The 16,937-nt window shown below is 45.8% G+C and overlaps 1 non-coding gene across 1 annotated transcript; it reads right to left on the bottom strand.

Annotated features, from left to right (window-relative positions):
* Window positions 1-912: 912 nt before the first annotated feature.
* Window positions 913-1,019, bottom strand: LOC116894839. The gene has a single exon (XR_004387054.1). It is a non-coding gene; the product is annotated as a U6 spliceosomal RNA (small nuclear RNA).
* Between the last annotated feature and the right edge of the window lie 15,918 nt (window positions 1,020-16,937).

Here is a 16,937-nt window from a genome sequence, read left to right as displayed (position 1 = left end):
TCAGTCCATGTATAGTCTTTAGGTAGTGGCTTAGTCCCTGGAGGCTCTGGTTGCTTGGCATTGTTGTACATATGGGGTCTCGAGCCCCTTCAAGCTCTTCCAGTTCTTTCTCTGATTCCTTCAACGGGGGTCCTATTCTCAGTTCAGTGGTTTGCTGCTGGCATTAGCCTCTGTATTTGGTGTATTCTGGCTGTGTCTCTCAGGAGCGATCTACATCCGGCTCCTGTCGGTCTGCACTTCTTTGCTTCGTCCATCTTGTCTAATTGGGTGGCTGTATATGTATGGGCCACATGTGGGGCAGGCTCTGAATGGGTGTTCCTTCTGTCTCTGTTTTAATCTTTGCCTCCCTATTCCCTGCCAAGGGTATTCTTGTTCCCCTTTTAAAGAAGGAGTGAAGCATTCACATTTTGATCATCCGTCTTGAGTTTCATGTGTTCTAGGCATCTAGGGTAATTCAAGCATTTGGGCTAATAGCCACTTATCAATGAGTGCATACCATATGTGTCTTTCTGTGATTGGGTTAGCTCACTCAGGATGATATTTTCCAGTTCCAACCATTTGCCTACGAATTTCATAAAGTCGTTGTTTTTGATAGCTGAGAAATATTCCATTGTGTAGATGTACCACATTTTCTGTATCCATTCCTCTGTTGAAGGCATCTGGGTTCTTTCCAGCTTCTGGCTATTATAAATAAGGCTGCTATGAACATAGTGGAGCACGTGTCTTTTTTTTTTTATATGTTGGGGCATCTTTTGGGTATATGCCCAAGAGAGGTATAGCTGGATCCTCAGGCAGTTCAATGTCCAATTTTCTGAGGAACCTCAGACTGATTTCCAGAATGGTTGTACCAGTCTGCAATCCCACCAACAATGGAGGAGTGTTCCTCTTTCTCCACATCCTCGCCAGCATTTGAAAAATATGGAATGCTTCACGAATTTGCGTGTCATCCTTGCACAGGGGCCATGCTAATCTTCTCTGTATCATTCCAATTTTAGTATATGTGCTGCCGAAGCGAGCACTCTGATGCTCTTTTGACCTCTATGGACACTACACACATGTGGCACACGGGCTTACATACAGACACACACACACACACACACACACACACACACACACACACACACACACGTCTGTATGTGAGTCTCTCTCTCAGTGTGTGTGTGTGTGTGTGTGTGTGTGTGTGTGTGTGTATTTAAAAGGAAAAATATCGAGCACGGTGGAACACACCTTTAATTCAGAACAAACCAAGCTATAAATGTAAGCCTCATGTTCCTAACCTGAAGATGGCCCCAGGGTGGGTGGGGCAGCGCTGAACCTCTCTGTCCTATTCCCATATGATGACATTAAGTAGCCCTCTGCTTCTTGCCATCAATTCTGTCTTTATTGAACAGCTGAGGACAAGGCAAAGGTCTTTAGGGCCTAACTCTCATGGCCTTTCCTCACTGGCCCAGAGGTTGAACTGTGTTGGATGAGGGTCTGGCAGCCACACAGATAGGAAGGACTGAGGAAGCTTTAGAGGCAGCAACCTAACTCCTCTGGGGGGCTTGGGAGGGGTGAGTGGTTCCTCACTACAATTGTTACCTATCTTGCCCAGGATGCTAGGAGGAGCCCCCATGTCCTGAGAGAGCAGGATTGCCATTCTAGCTTAAGTGTATGGAAACCCTTCACACAACGATCACAAGAGTTAGCTAGGCTGTTTTCACCACACAGAATAGATGTCAAGTGTGTCTTTTTGGAGTTCGACGACTTCCCTTTCCTTCACGCTCTGGAGGTTTGAAGTAAATCTGTGCAAACTGTCTTCATGATGGGAATCAGATGAGCCCCAAATCAGAATGAATGATAGGAATATTAATTGCATTTCTAATTAGGCATGTTGTAGATATGCTGGCTGGCGCTCTCTCTCCCTCCCTCCCTCCCACCCTCCCTCCACCCTTCCTGTGTGTGTGTGCACATGTGTGCACGCGTGCTGCTGAGGTTCAGACTGCCAGGCAAGTCTTCTATCACTTTGCTACACCTTCAGATTCTTCTTCTTTTTCAACGTTTGGTCCCGGGCCTCATGCAGCGCACACAGGCTCTTCAAACCTCACTCATTGTGTGCTCAGGGATGACCTTGACTTCTGACATCACTGCCCATGCTTCCCAAGTGCTGAGATTGTCGGTATTCGCCACCTGACCTGACCATGTGATTAATCTTATTCTCCATACTGTTTAGAGCCCAGGGTCTTGTACATGCATGGACCCTGAAAGGACTTCTACCTGTCCCTGTGCTATACTGTATAGATCGCAGCCTGTGATTATTTGGGTTTAATCTGAGCCCTCATTATAACAGTTTTATATATCCTCTCTCTTGTAGACACACCATTTGATGGCCTTCTGTCTTTTATATATATATAGTTGGGGGCCTGGAGATGGGCTCAATGGTACAGCAATGCACCCCACCTCCCATGCACACCACACGCACATGTCCATGTATAATTAGACTCAGAAGAACCTACACAGCCTAGCCTTAATTTATATATAATATGTCTTTTCTTTTTTACATATGTATATATATAGGTATATCATTTTTTTTTTTTGCATTTTACATACAAACACATTTTACTCCTCAGGTTGACATTGAAGTCCCTTCACTAGTGGGAGGTGTGGCTCAGTGGTTGAGCTTCCTAGTATAGAAGGCGCACTCCTCCACACTGCATGCAGACACCAAGTTTGGGACTTAGGCGTTTGCAGGATTTATATTTAACTTAACATTTCCTTTATATTTTAAATGGGTGCAGTACACACCAGAAGAGAGCATCGCATCTCCAGATGGGGGTCACCACAGAGAACTTAGCAGAGGTTGTGCAACCACTGAGCCACTTCTCTAGCGATGTGAAATCAAAAGTGGTTTCTATAACTTGCCCAAAGAGCAGGAGCCTTCTCTTCATTTCAAGTCTTAAATCCAGTTCTTAGTGGGTGCGTGCTCTGGGAGAGCCATTTTACACACACATATTCAGTGTGTGTGGTTTTGTGGTTCTTGTCATGGACCCCTGTAAACAATTCAACCCAATCACCTTTTAGATACATCTGGCCATACTTCTAAGTATTTTCTCCTCAGCCTTCCCCTCTGCTCTGACTTGGCCAGGAGATTCAGGAAAAAAAAATGTCTCCTCTTAGAAATAGAGTGCTTTAAAAAAAGACTTCTGTGGGCTCCCAGTTCTCCCCCTGCCTTGTGCCTTGTTTGGAATTCCTATATCAAGATCAGGTTTATCTGGCTTCAAACTCAAACTCACTTGTGCCAGGTGATCCACCTGCCTCTGCCTTCTAAGTGCTGGGTTTAAAGTCCTGTGCCAACATGCCTGATCTTCTTGCTAAATTATAACAGTTTTTATATATATCCTGACTATGGCCTCTTGATAGACACACCATTTGTAATATTTTCTCCTATTCTGTCTTTTATATATATAGTGAATGGGGGCCTGGAGAGATGGCTCAATGGTAAGGAGCACCACTTTTTTGAAATAAAGATTTCTTTCAAATTTTTGTTATATTTTATGCACTTGTTATGAATTCTCCACCCCACCTCCCATGCACACACGTCATGGAAATCTCTCCAGATTGACCTGTCCATGCCATGTATAATGTCCCCATCCCTCCCAGGTTCAAGGTCAGCAAGGGACAGACACAAAGGCATGCCAGTCTCTGTAGTCCCCTGGATCACCAGGTCACCTGGAGTGCAGGCTGAGCTTGGAACCAACATCTCAGAGCCCCTCAGAGTGATGCTCCTTCCCTGAGGAGGAGCAGAGGCCAGCATTTGCATCCCTGCAAGGATGCTTTGACCTCCTTCCTGGGGAAATTTCATTTGTATCCAGGGCTTAGGGCCAGGGTGTGGAGCAGGAAGAAGAGGTCTCATGAATACATTTGCATAGCAGGCACAGTGTGTGTTTCTCCAGAGTCCACCGGCCACTCCTTTACAACTGTGGATTTAATCTCCAGGAGAGCCAGGGGGACCATGCAGGAGCTGGCCTTTTCCATCTCGGGATGAGGACCAGTGTTGAAGGTGAGGCAGACACTTCTCTCAGCCCCTGACTGACAGGGAGAAAGTGAAGCCATTCAGGACACTGTGGAGCGTCCAGGATGAGGGGCCCTGCAGGCTCTGAGACCCCGTGGGGACAGGCTGGTGTTGGGGGTGAGGGTGGAGCAGAACTGCATCTGGAGCAGCGCCCCCAGCCCTGGATCAGCTCCTGTGAGACCTGAGCTTCTGTCAGAGCTCTTTGTTCTCACTCCACTCTGCTCTCCTGCTGGCCCTGTCACCCCTGGCCCTGTCACCCTCCCTCACTCTATGCAACCCTTGGAGGTGTCCCTTCAGGATCTTTGGCTTCAGGTGTCTAGAGTTTCTCTTTCTCACCAACCTGGTGTCACATGAGTCACTTAGAGTGTTGGTCAATCCTCTATGTCTGTGAAGCTCACAGACACCTCTCGTATGCAGCTTTGAAAACTGCATGACCACACCCAAACATACCCAGGTTAAGGTACCCAGCCCTGAGAACATATGTACGAGTAACATGCAGACTGAGCATACTGAACAGAGGAATGTATGTGCATAGACCCAGACATATATGTATGCAATAACAGTCCTCGGAGAGCAAAGGCATGAATCTGAGGGAGAGCAAGGAAAGCTGTAGGGGAGGGTTTGGAGAGAGGAAGCAGAAAGAGGAAATGATGTAAGTGTTTTATGATCTCTTTAAAAATTAAATATTTTTTAATTCTTTTTCTTTAAAAATGACTGTTTGTTTGTTTGTGTGAGTACACTGTTGCTCTCCTCAGACACACCAGAAGAGGGCATCAGATCCCATTACAGATGGTTGTGAGCCACCATGTGGTTGCTGGGACTTGAACTCAGGACCTCTGGGAGAGCAGTCAGTGCTCTTAACCCCTGAGCCATCTCTCCAGCCCCCTCCCTATTCTTTGCTTTGTCGAGACAGGACTTTTCTGTGTAGCCCTGGCTGTTCTGTAACTCACTTTGTAAACCAGGTTGACCTCAAACTCAGAGATCCACCTGCCTCTGCCTTCCAAGTGCTGGAATTAAAGGCAAGTGACACTACTGCCTGGTTTGAAATAATATTTTTAAAGTGCTGGAATTCTAGTATTTAGGCTCAAGAGATGGTAAAAAGGCTTCTGCTTCCAATCCTGATGTCCTGAGTTTCTTCTGTGATGTGCCTCCCTCCCTAAACACACCCAAAATAAGGAAATGAAAATGAAAATGAAAAAGAAAGGGGAGAGAGAGAGAGAGAGAGAGAGAGAGAGAGAGAGAGAGAGAGAGAGAGAGAGAGAGAGATTCTTAACTGGAAGGAGCCTTTGTCCTATGACTGCTTCTCAGTCTTGCTACCCCTGAGACCTGATCCCAAAATTCCCTTTTGTATAAAGTAGGTCTCTGGGGCAGCCCAAACTCCTTTTGTGTTGCTTCTCTGTAATCAGAGAGGTTATGACTGGAGTGTAGTGAGGGCTTGGGTGTGGCTGAAAAAAAATACGCCCCCTGGGATCTCTTGGGTTTTTTTCTTCACAGTTCAGTGCTTTCACGCTGTTGCCCATGAATATAATTTATCCTTGTGACATTTGTTCTTTCTCTTCTGATTTAGCTTATTCAAATGGCCTCTTCCTTTGTGGTGAGAAGCAGCAGGCCGCTGTGTTTGTTTGCATGAAAAAGATGTGAAGAAGATCCTAGTCTTTCAGAAGGGCTGGGGGTTGGACCCTTTCTGCAAGAAGATGGGCCTCTGGGTGCCCAGTTTAGTCAGATTCTTTCTCTAAGAGTTCCTTTACTTTCCAAGAAAAAGGAAGCCCCACTGTCTTAGTCAGGGTTTCTATTCCTGAACAAACATCAGGACCATGAAGCAAGTTGGGGAGGAAAGGGTTTATTCAGCTTACACTTCCACATTGCTGTTCATCACCAAAGGAAGTCAGGACAGGAACTCACACAGGGCAGGAAGCAGGAGCTGATGCAGAGGCCATGGAGGGATGTTAGTTACTCGCTTGCTTCCCCTGGCTTGCTCAACTTGCTCTCTTATAAAACCCAAGACCACCAGCCCAGGGATGGCACAACCCACAATGGGTCCTCCCCCCCCTTGATGACTAATTGAGAAAATGCCTTACAGCTGGGTCTCATAGAGGCGTTTTTCTCAATTGAAGCTCCTTTCTCTGCGATAACTCCAGCTTGTGGTCAAGTTGACACACAAAACCAGCCAGTACACCCACCCTCATCTCCACTCCTCTCCCTTCCCATTCAACAAATGTCTATGAATGCTGCCAAAAGGGATCAAGAGTCCCAACACATGGGGTTGGGGATTTAGCTCAGTGATAGAGCGCTTGCCTAGCCCTGGGTTCGGTCCTCAGCTCCCCCCCCCAAAAAAAAGAGTCCCAACACTGGAGAGTGGAAGGGGAGGGAGGGAGGGAAAGAAGAAAGAGAGGAGAGTAGTTTCATATTCACCTTTTTAAAAAGCACAAACTTTGGCCAACTTGGAAATACAAAGCGCCAATAAGCTGTACCCACTTCTTAGATTTCTGTTGAGAAAGCAGAGGTAAGACAGAGAGCATGTTCGAGAGTCGGGAGGGCCAGTCTGCCCAGAGCTGAGTTAGCCCATCTTGAAGCTGGGATGGGGCATGTGGAGAAGCCAAGACAGGCTTCTCCAGTCCCGACATTTGGCCCTAGCATGACTGCATGGTATGTGCTGGTTGGTCTGAAAGCTAAATTAACCCTGTGCCAGCTTGGCTTATGAAACGATTCCCAGCAATTTATAATAGTGTGTTGAAAGGCAAAGCCTGACCCAAGGGCCTTTTAAACTCGACTTGCCTAATTTCCGCTCTTAGGATAAGGTGGAAAACACATCAAAGAGAATTTTCAAAAGTTTACCCTTCCATTCATAGGGTCTCAGCCAGGGCAAAGGAAGGCACCCACATATGTGGCTTTATAAGACCAGGTAACAGGCTGGTACACAACGTAAGAAAAGGGTTCCTCTTCATTTGACATTTTGTAGATCTCTAACCTATTGTTGCTGTTGTTTTGGTTTTTTGTTTTGTTTTACAAGACAGGGTTTCTCTGTGTAGCCCTGACTTTTCTGGAGCTCAGTTCTGCAGACCAGGTTGGCCTTGAACTCACAAAGATCCACCTGCCTCTGCCTCTTGAGTGCTGGGATTGAAGGTGTGCTCCACCACCACTGGGCTACATCCCTAATCTTGAAGGCAGGATTCTGATTTCTCAAACTGAACAGTATTTCACAGCAGAAGGTTTGCAATGGGCAGAGCTGGTCCCTGTTGGCTCCTCTTCTGTGATAATTCTGTCCCCCGTGGTAGAGGTCTTGAGTGCTTTCCTGTGAATGCTGTGACCCTCATACATCATTAAAATGGTCACTTTCTTGTGTCTGTTGAGGTGTATATGAGGTATTACCACCTTGGGAAGACACACATAGGCACTGTTTATTAAGAGGGACATACGGGTAAGGCATTCTAGAGTTCCAGTCTCTGGCCTAAAAGAATTAATATTGTAATGATCCTACCCCTTCTCATGGGTATTACCATGACAAAAGTAGGAGACAGGGCATTAAAAAGTTGGTGGGGTGAGGTGTCAAAGTAGGAGCTGCTTTGCGTAAGTCCGTATGGATATGTACTTGCAAATGTTTTCATTCACTTTTTGTTAAAACAACTCACATCCGTGGAATAGATTACATAGTGAGAACTTACAGTAGGGACTTCCCACTTCTCTCCGCGGCATTTCCACAGAGACTATTTCCTTGAACTCGAGCAGCTATCCAATCACTTGCCTTGACAACCCACGAGTCTACCGTGACAGTCAGTCTACGGACTTGGGATGTAAGTGACACAGTACCTAAGTCATTTCAAACCCTGGAAAATTTGCGAGGACGATGGAAAGAAATTTTATTTTGCTTCAAATGTTATTTGAATTAAGCAGCTGGCCTTGCCTCTCCTGCTCTGCTCTTTGGCACACAGCAGGGCATCCGCAGACACATGGCCAGTATAGCAGCTTTAATTACATTAATAGCTGGTACCACTGCTTCTGCAATTGCTTTGATGCCAAAAGTTAAGACAGCCACTTTTTTTTTCTTTTTTCTTTTTTTCGGAGCTGGGGACCGAACCCAGGGCCTTGTGCTTACTAGGTAAGCGCTCTACCACTGAGCTAAATCCCCAACCCCAAGACAGCCACTTTTTAAAATCATTTAGCAGAAAATGTTACTAATGTTCTGAGTATTTAAGAAGGCTTAGGTGGGCGTTTGGAACAACGGATCGATGCTTTTTATGATAGTATTCAAATTATTGGAGAGGAGGTTCAGAGTTTAAGGTAAGAAGCCATCTTGAGTGCGCTAAATACCAATGGATTTGTGTCACTTCTAAAATCTACAATGACAGTCACTGTAAAATTCGGAGAAGATTCAAAGACACTTGCAGGATATTTGGCATAATTCTAACACCTCTCTAGATGTTTTAACTTTGCATAACGAGATTATTAATTTACAGAACGCTGCTCCACTGAGTTTTAATGCTGTGGATACTGCTGATAAAATTCCTGGCTTAAGGTCAGTATTTACAGTTTGGTCAAGCTTCAAGAATGGCTTATATAGCTTGATCATGTTGGCCCTTCTTGTCTTGGGAACTCTTTTATTCCTGCCCATTTTGATAAAACTTGCCTTTAACAAAATCACATTGGCAGTCAAAATACATGGCTTGAAACTAAAAATGGATCCCCAGACACAGTCTTTAATTTAACAGGCTGCCAGTCAAGGACAGGTAAGACTCTGCACAGAGCCTTACCAACTAAGACAAAAATGCATTGGTTTGATAATGCATATTCCATGACAGGTAAGGGAAGCATTTTTGTCAACAAACAAACAAACAAACAAAAACCCCAAAACCTAAGACAGGCACAGTCTTGTTTATGAAATAAAAAAGGGGAGATGTGGAGAGCCCTTGGTGCCACTTCAAGGATATTGGCAAGAATATTTACACTGGGCTAGAAAGACAAGGGAATAGGCTCTGATAAGAATATTTACATTTGGGCTAATACAGCTGAGGAATGGGTGGCATTCCTTTTATCTTGGTCATCCTAATAAGCCCCTAGACACAGTGACTATAGGACTTTGTTTATTGCCTTGTTTGATCTCCTTGTTTATTGCCTTGTTTGACTTCTTTGTCTTTGATCTAAGAACTGACCTTATTCTTTGCATGCACTTAGAATGGTATAAAAGCAGACTGGAAAAAAATAAGCCCATTTCCACTTCCACACTGGCTGGAGTCATGATATAGTGTTGTCTAATTGTCTTTTCTTTCTTTAATCCACATTCCATCCCTGAGACCCTTTTGACTGACTGAGCAAGCTTGGTCATGCCACTACTGCCTGGCTCCGAGAATCACTTATTGTTGTCAGTATGTCTTTAATTTCCTTCAGTGTGGAACAGTTGTTCCTGGACTCTCATGATCCCGCTGCCATTGGGTATGAAGCCTAGGTCTTTTGGGCTGTGTATCAGTTTGTACTTCTTTGGTGATGCTAAAGGAGATTTGAAGAACCCTGGGGACTTTCGCCAGCCTTACACCCACCCACCTCGGAGCAAGGCTAGACCAGCTTCCAGCTTCCCACCTTGGGTCAAGGTTAGGCCAAGATCTAATCTCCACAGGAACATTCTGTGTAGAAAATTCTCAGAATATACTGACTGATGCTTGCTAACCAATAGATTTAAAGGTCAATATGCTTAGCCAATAATTTTGAACTGTATCCCTGCTGATATAGCCCATCCCCCTAAAAGTATAAAACTGCTCATAATAGCTATTTGGGGTTGCCTTCTAGTAGCCTTGAGGGACTGATTGAGGGTGGACCCCAATGCGCTGGAAAATAAACACCTTGCTTTTTGCACTGATCTGCCTGCTTCTCAATGTCTCACTCAGGGGCATCTTGAAGTACCACTGTGTTGTTGTAAAGTATAAAAAATAAAAAAGTATGGTTGCCTTTTACCTCGCTAGGTCCACACCACAGTGCCCCAAGATATCTTCTAGATATCTTGGCGGAAACACATCCCAACTCCACAGCAGCCCAGTGTCTCTTGCCACTGCACACTTTCCTACACTCAAACCATCACATAAAAGAACACACAACACAATAATCTTTGACCCAACTGGTAAGATATAATTACCCACCTAAACATGCAAAGCCCAGTACCATCCATCCCTTAAGAACATTAATAACAACCTGTAAATACACAGAGTGGAATCTTAACGTCACGTGCCATATTGTCCTGCCACCGCTTCTCCCCCTGTCTCTCCTGTCTCTTCCCCCTTTCTGCTCCAGTATCCTCCTCTTCCTTCAAACTTCTCTCCAGCCCATCCTTCCTTCTCCTCCAATGACAGACCTCCTTCTATCCTGTACCTGCCCTTCACCTGTATTTTACAAATTCTATGGGGAGAAGGTTCTGGTGAAGTCACCTGATTCCTGAGTACTTGACTAGGCAGCTGTCCTTGGGGCAGTGGAATTAGCATCAAAATACAGATAACTTCAGGGCAAACCATAACACCACTGACCGAGGGTTGGGGTCATACAGAATCAGAACACTAATGCCATGTTTACTGCATCTTCTTGGCAGGAATATGACTTGGATCTGTCCCATGCCTGGTCATACTCCATCATATGATTAGGGTAAGGAATTTAAAATTTACTTAAAGAACATCTGGAGAGATGTCTCCGCAGTTAAGATGTCCTACCACCCACTCCAAGATCTGGCACTCTCTTTTTTGGCCTCTGGAGGATAATGGGGATGCACACAATGCAGATATGCATGCAGCCAAAAACACCCATACACATAATTTTTTTAAATAAAAAATTAATTGGGCTGGAGAGATGGCTTAGCGGTTAAGAGCACTGGCTGCTCTTCCAGAGGTCCTGAGTTCAATTCCCAGCAACCACATGGTGGCTCACAACCATCTGTAATGGGATCTGATGTCCTCTTCTGGTGTGTCTGAAGACAGGGACAGTGAACTCACATACATAAAATAAACCAATCTTTTAAAAATTAGTCATTTATGAAGATTCTTGGTGATTACTGAAATATTCCTTTCTTCACCAAATATTCATTCACCTTCTCCACAGCACTTGAGGCCATCAACACACACCAGCCTCTCTTCTCCAAGGCTGCTCTGTTCACCCAACCCTGGCTCCATCTTGTAATCATAGGCACCCCTCCATGATACACGAAGACCTTTTCTCTAATGTACTGCACGCTTCCGTAGTCCTGTCTACCCATCCAACCCACTCCATGAAGCCTCCCACCTTGCTTACCCACCAGCTTTGGATAGAAGTTATTCATAAAGGAAACAGAATAAGAACAGAGGAGCAGAGAAAACGAAGGCAGGAAGGAGGGGGTGGGAAGAAGGTGGAGGGGAATAGAGATCAATGTTGGTTTATTATGGAGCATTTGGTCATGGTAGTGAGTACATTGTAACTACATATTAGAGAATTTTCTGATGAGACTCAGAAAATGAAATAGTATATTGCCATGCTAACTTGTCTAATTCTTATTCCTTGCTGGGAAAACAAGATTATACTGACATTTATCTGACACAGAAAATTGAGAAAGGGATTTCTTTAGGTCATATGGCCCACCAACCAGAGGTAGAAGAAGAACAGGTTGGTCTGAAAGGAGGCAAGTGAAGACCCTCTTGTCTCTATGTGCCCTTGGTTTAGAAATGAGGAATAGACTCAACACCTTCACATTGTGGTCTGAGGGTTACCAAGAGGCCCAAGTACTCCAGGGACACTCTTCCCAGTGGATCTGTCATACTGCCACTCTGCCCTGCTGCATACACTAATATCCTGACTTGCTACCTGGTTTTGAAATCAAACAGAGAAAGAAAACATAGCACTTGGCTTACCTCTTGCATGGAATCTTTGTTAAAATGCACATTTATTGTCTGAAAACCAACATGTAGGGAGTGGTTCTGATGCTTTGATGGGGAATCTGTCTATGAAGGCTGAAGTCCCATTCTTGGTCCTTCTTGGTTCCATCAATAAAGAGGCTAGTGGCTAATGGCTAGGCAGAAGAGGCAGGACTTCCAGGCTTCCACTGACAAGCTAAGGAGGCAAGAGGAGAAAAGAGATTGACCATGCTTTGGAGGGAGAGAGAGTCACCAGTCATGTAAAATCTCTGGTGGAGTGGCCATTGGCCATTTCCCTGACTGGGCCTGGGGTAGCAGGAGGGAGATTAGAATCGTAACTAAACTGAAGGCAGATTTAGGGTTCTGAGCAAGGAGAAAATAACTGGGCAACTGAACTGAGGGTGGAGTTAGAGGTGTTGAGAAGTGAAGAGAAGGGCAGGCTAGCCGAGGGAGGCTTAGAAGAGCCCGGCCATTGAGCTAAAGGCATATTAAAAATAAGCTCTGTGTGTGTGTGTGTGTGTGTGTGTGTGTGTGTGTGTGTGTGTGTGTTTCATCCACAGATCCACGGGAACCTGGGCAGGGACTGGTAGCATGCTCTACCCAGAGCTTTAAATATCTCCCAAACTACGGTATATGGATAAGGTCAAGAAATAAATACCTAATGGAAGGTACCTTGTTCCGTGTACTGTGAAGGGGACAGTGATAAGCCAGACACAATCACAATGTGATAAAGGCAGGTACAGCAGGCTTAGAGGGGATCTGGTTTGGGGAGGCAGCCTGGCAAACTTTCTAGAGACTTGAAGAAAGCAAGATTAGCTAACTCCGTGTTACTGGGTGAAGGATCAGGGGCAATAGCATGCCCTAGGTAGAGGGGAAAGAGTATTTATTCTCAGGTTCTGCCATTGGAACATGGGGATAGAGGGAGCATGCTCAGAGGTGAGGGAAAGGCTTAAGCGGGAAGAAGGCACTTTGTTCCAGGGTCAACTTCATCAGGCTTCACCCCAGCAAAACCAATAAAGACTTCTTAACAGGGAGTCTGAATGCAGATCGTTATTTTCCAAAAAGCCACTCTGGATGCAATATGGCTAGTGGGCTGCACAGTGTACCAGCGAGGAAGCCATTCCTGTGGCCCCAGTGACTGAGTCTGAGGGCCCTCACCAGAGAAGACAATGAACAGCTCGAGACTGGAAAAGGAGAAGAGCTGGGGTTCAGGTGACTGGGTGGTTGTCTAGCAAGCATTAAAGCCTTGAGTATGGTCCTCTGCCCTGCTGCAACCAATGGTGGAGGAACACTTGTAATCCCAGCAGTTGGCAGGTAGGAGGAGGAGGACATAAAGTTCAAGGTCATCATCCTTGGCTATATGGCAAGTTCAAGGCCAGCTTGGGCTATATGAGACCCTGACTCAAAACAAACAAACACACCAACCCCCCCCCCATTGACAAAAACAGAGAAAGAAAGGTCCTACTCGATCTTGACAGCAAAACCATTTGGAGACTCCGGGCAAGGAGCTTCTGAAGTGGATGGGTATGACTGGGAGGGATGCATGGAGGTGACTGACAGTTACGTTATTAGCCTGGGGTTGGTCTAATCTTAACCTTCCACGAAGATCAAAGATTTACTGTCAAGATTGGGAAGATCAGTGGAGCTCACATCTCACAGACAGATTACGTAACACCCTTACCCAAACATTCAGACAAATCCCCATTGGGACATCTCTTCGCCTCTGTGTACTGCTCAACCTATTTCTGCAAACAGCTAGGCAGCAGAAAGACTAAAGACTATTTAGTTAGGAGGACCCAGGTTTGATTCCCGGTACCTACAATGGCAGCCCACACTACCTGTTAATCCAGTCTCTGGGGACATGACTTTCTCTTCTGACCTCCACAGGTACTAGAAATGCACACTGGACACAGACATAAACACATTTTTTTAAAAAAAGAAAGGAAGAAACGTGGCTTTTTAAGACTATTGCGTCATTTTGAGACTACAGAACAGAAAACCAGGTTTTCCAAACACCCCTGCCTTCCGAGGGTATCAGACCAACATGGATCCCACCAGCCCTGCACTCTGGAGCCTGCACACTATACCGACTTCTTCACCAAACAACTGGTTCCTTGTGCCTTTGCTCCCTGAAGGCTGTCTCTTCAGCCTAAGGGGACTCAGGAGAGTCCCCTCTTCTGTGCATTCTACATCCAGTCATTTTACCACCTTGTGATTCGCTCAACTCCGAAAGTGCTGGCTCAGAAGAGGGTAGAGAGTGGATTGAGCAGGCGTCTGAGGTCAAGAACGCAGAATGTCCGATCTCTCCCCAGAGGGCAGGCTCTCCAGCAGGTGCAGGCTCTTACTGGGTGTGTTCAGAAGCCAGGTAGCAACATGATAGCAATGATGTTTTCAGCGGACTTAGTCAACTGGCAGTGCGGTTTTGTGTGACTATTCCCACGAAGGGCTGTTTGTAGCGTGCAGCTGAGGTTATGAGGATTAAGAGGTTCAGAGGTGGGGTTGGGAAATTAGCTCCTGGTAGACTTGCCTTAAAAAGGCATTGGGGTTGGTCCCCAGCTCAGAAAAAAAGAAAAGCCTGTGAAAAAGAAAAAAAAAAAAAAAAGGCCAGAGGTGTGCTCAAAATCATCCAAAAAAAAGGAATTAAAAAAAAAAAAGTGAGCATTGGGCCAATGAGGTGGCTCAGTGGGTAAGGGCGCTTGCTGCCAAGCCCCATAGCCTAAGTTTGATTCCTGGAACCCACATGTGGAAGGAGAGAACAGCAAGCTGTCCTCTGACCTCAATGTGAGTGCCGCGGCATGCACACATCCGCCTGCAATTACTACTACTACCACCACCGCCGCCACCGCCGATGATGATGATGATGATGATGATGATGATGACGACGACGACGACAACGATGATGCAAATATTCATTTCCCTCTTTCTTACCCATCTCATCTACCCATTGATGCTTTTCTGAGCACCACACACTCCTTGCTTTAAATGTCCATGGTACAACAGAGGGTCCTTCAGTGGGTCCCTGAGATATTCTCAACTGCACAAAAGGTATGGTTTACTGATGACGAAAGGGAAACGAAATTCAAAGGATCTGGAGGCCCGGAATTTTCTGGAATAGGAAGGTGAGTGCACTTCTGTAGGTGAGCGCCATCTTTGGTCTGCATTGTTGAAACCAAGAGTCTGTCCACACACAGCAGCCGTACAACCTTAGATGCCTACGCTGATGGGTTTAGACTGGTCCTTTAGAGGTTCCTCCTTCCCTGTCTGTGTCTGAGGCATTTCCTCAGGTGTAGTGTGCAAGGAGTACCCTTGCCTGTCCTTTTTGCAACTTGGGTCAAGGGTGCAACTGATACTAAGCACTAAGTACCGGGCACAGCCTTGGCATTTTCTGTTTCCAAGTTTTGATGGCTCCAATGGCCTTATTTCAAGATCACATGTTAATCTGTACGAAATGCCTGCCTGAGTAGAATTTTGATGTTTTATCTTTGGTCAAACCATCTGACAGTCACTGAAAGGTCTGTCTGTTATCAAAACTCTCTAAGGTGGGACCTGTACACCACCAGTCTTCATGCACGCCCAATGGATTCACGTCTCCTTGCTTTATAAGCTTCAGTGCTGTGCTTGTCGATTGGATTAAATGTTACACAACACGAAATCAAGTTATCTTATGTGATGGTTTTTGTGTGCTAGGCCCAAAGAGTGGTACTGTTAGAAGGTGTGACCTTGTTGGAGTAGGTGTGGCTTTGTTGGAGTAGGTGTGGCCCTGTTGGAGTAGGTGTGGCCTTGTTGGAGTAGGTGTGGCCCTGTTGGAGTAGGTGTGGCCCTGTTGGAGTAGGTGTGGCCCTGTTGGAGTAGGTGTGGCCTTGTTGGAGTAGGTGTAGCCCTGTTGGAGTAGATGTGTCACCTTAAGACCCTCATCCTAGCTGCCTAGAAGTCAGTCTTCTGCCAGGAGTCTTCAGATGATGATGTAGAACTCTCAGCCCCTCCTGCACCATGCCTGCCTGGATGCTGCCATGTTGCTGCCTTGATGATAATGAACTGGAAGCCAGTCCCAACTAAATGTCCTTTATCCCAACTAAATGTCCTTTATAAGAGTTGCCTTGGTCATGGTGTGTGTTCACAGCAGTAAACCCTGACTAAGACACCTGTGCATAATACATGTTGACGCTCCATCTTGACTTTCATTCTTCCAACACGTGTTGTGGAACTTCCCCGAGGGGAGACCCTCTTGGTGTATTGAGAATGTATCTGTGAACGAAAGGGACCCAACTCTCCCCGCTCCCCTCCCCCTTCTTGGCGCTGACATTTTAGTGGGATTTACTTCCGTTTCACTAAAATCAGCAACTTCAAAACTGAATTCCACTTTTTGTCAGGGAGGGGGAGGCATGGTAGGAGCCTCACAGTGAGGTGCGGCTGTGGCCCATGTGGGGACAGACCTTACGGATTCACGGATTCACGGCAGACCCTGCTGTCCTCACGGCAGACCCTGCTGTCCTCACGGCAGACCCTGCTGTCCTCACGGCAGACCCTGCTGTCCTCACGGCAGACCCTGCTGTCCTCACGGCAGACCCTGCTGTCCACATGCTCTCTACCCCTTTTATTTTAGTTTCCTCCTATTTTTATATAGCATTATTACATTCTACAACCTCAAAATCCCCTTGTGGACCAAAGGGTTGGACATATCCTGTGATATACAGCCGGCACTTGCTTGAACTAAGAGAAATTTACATACAATAAAGATATAGAACATGTTTGTTTGCCCGTTTGTTTGTCTCTTTGTTTAAAGCAAGGGCAAAGGGTAGGAGCCACCCATAAAGCCAGTCCCTTCTGCAGCTACAGTGCAGCTTAGAATCACACATCGTGTTCAGAGCGATGATCCTGAGGCTCTGCGGGATACAGAATAGGTGCGAGGAGATTTAATTACGTTCATTAGGCTACTTATCAAAGCAAGGAAATGGACTGAGGCGATCTAGAGAGATTTCAGACAAAAGTGTCTTCTCATTAACCCGTAGTTAATCAGAAACCCAATTAAC

This window comes from Rattus rattus, chromosome 2 (assembly GCF_011064425.1).
Source record: "Rattus rattus isolate New Zealand chromosome 2, Rrattus_CSIRO_v1, whole genome shotgun sequence".
NCBI classification, from domain to species: domain Eukaryota; kingdom Metazoa; phylum Chordata; class Mammalia; order Rodentia; family Muridae; genus Rattus; species Rattus rattus.
Note: the sequence above shows the minus strand (reverse complement) of the source record. Positions and strands in the feature narration are given on the sequence as shown.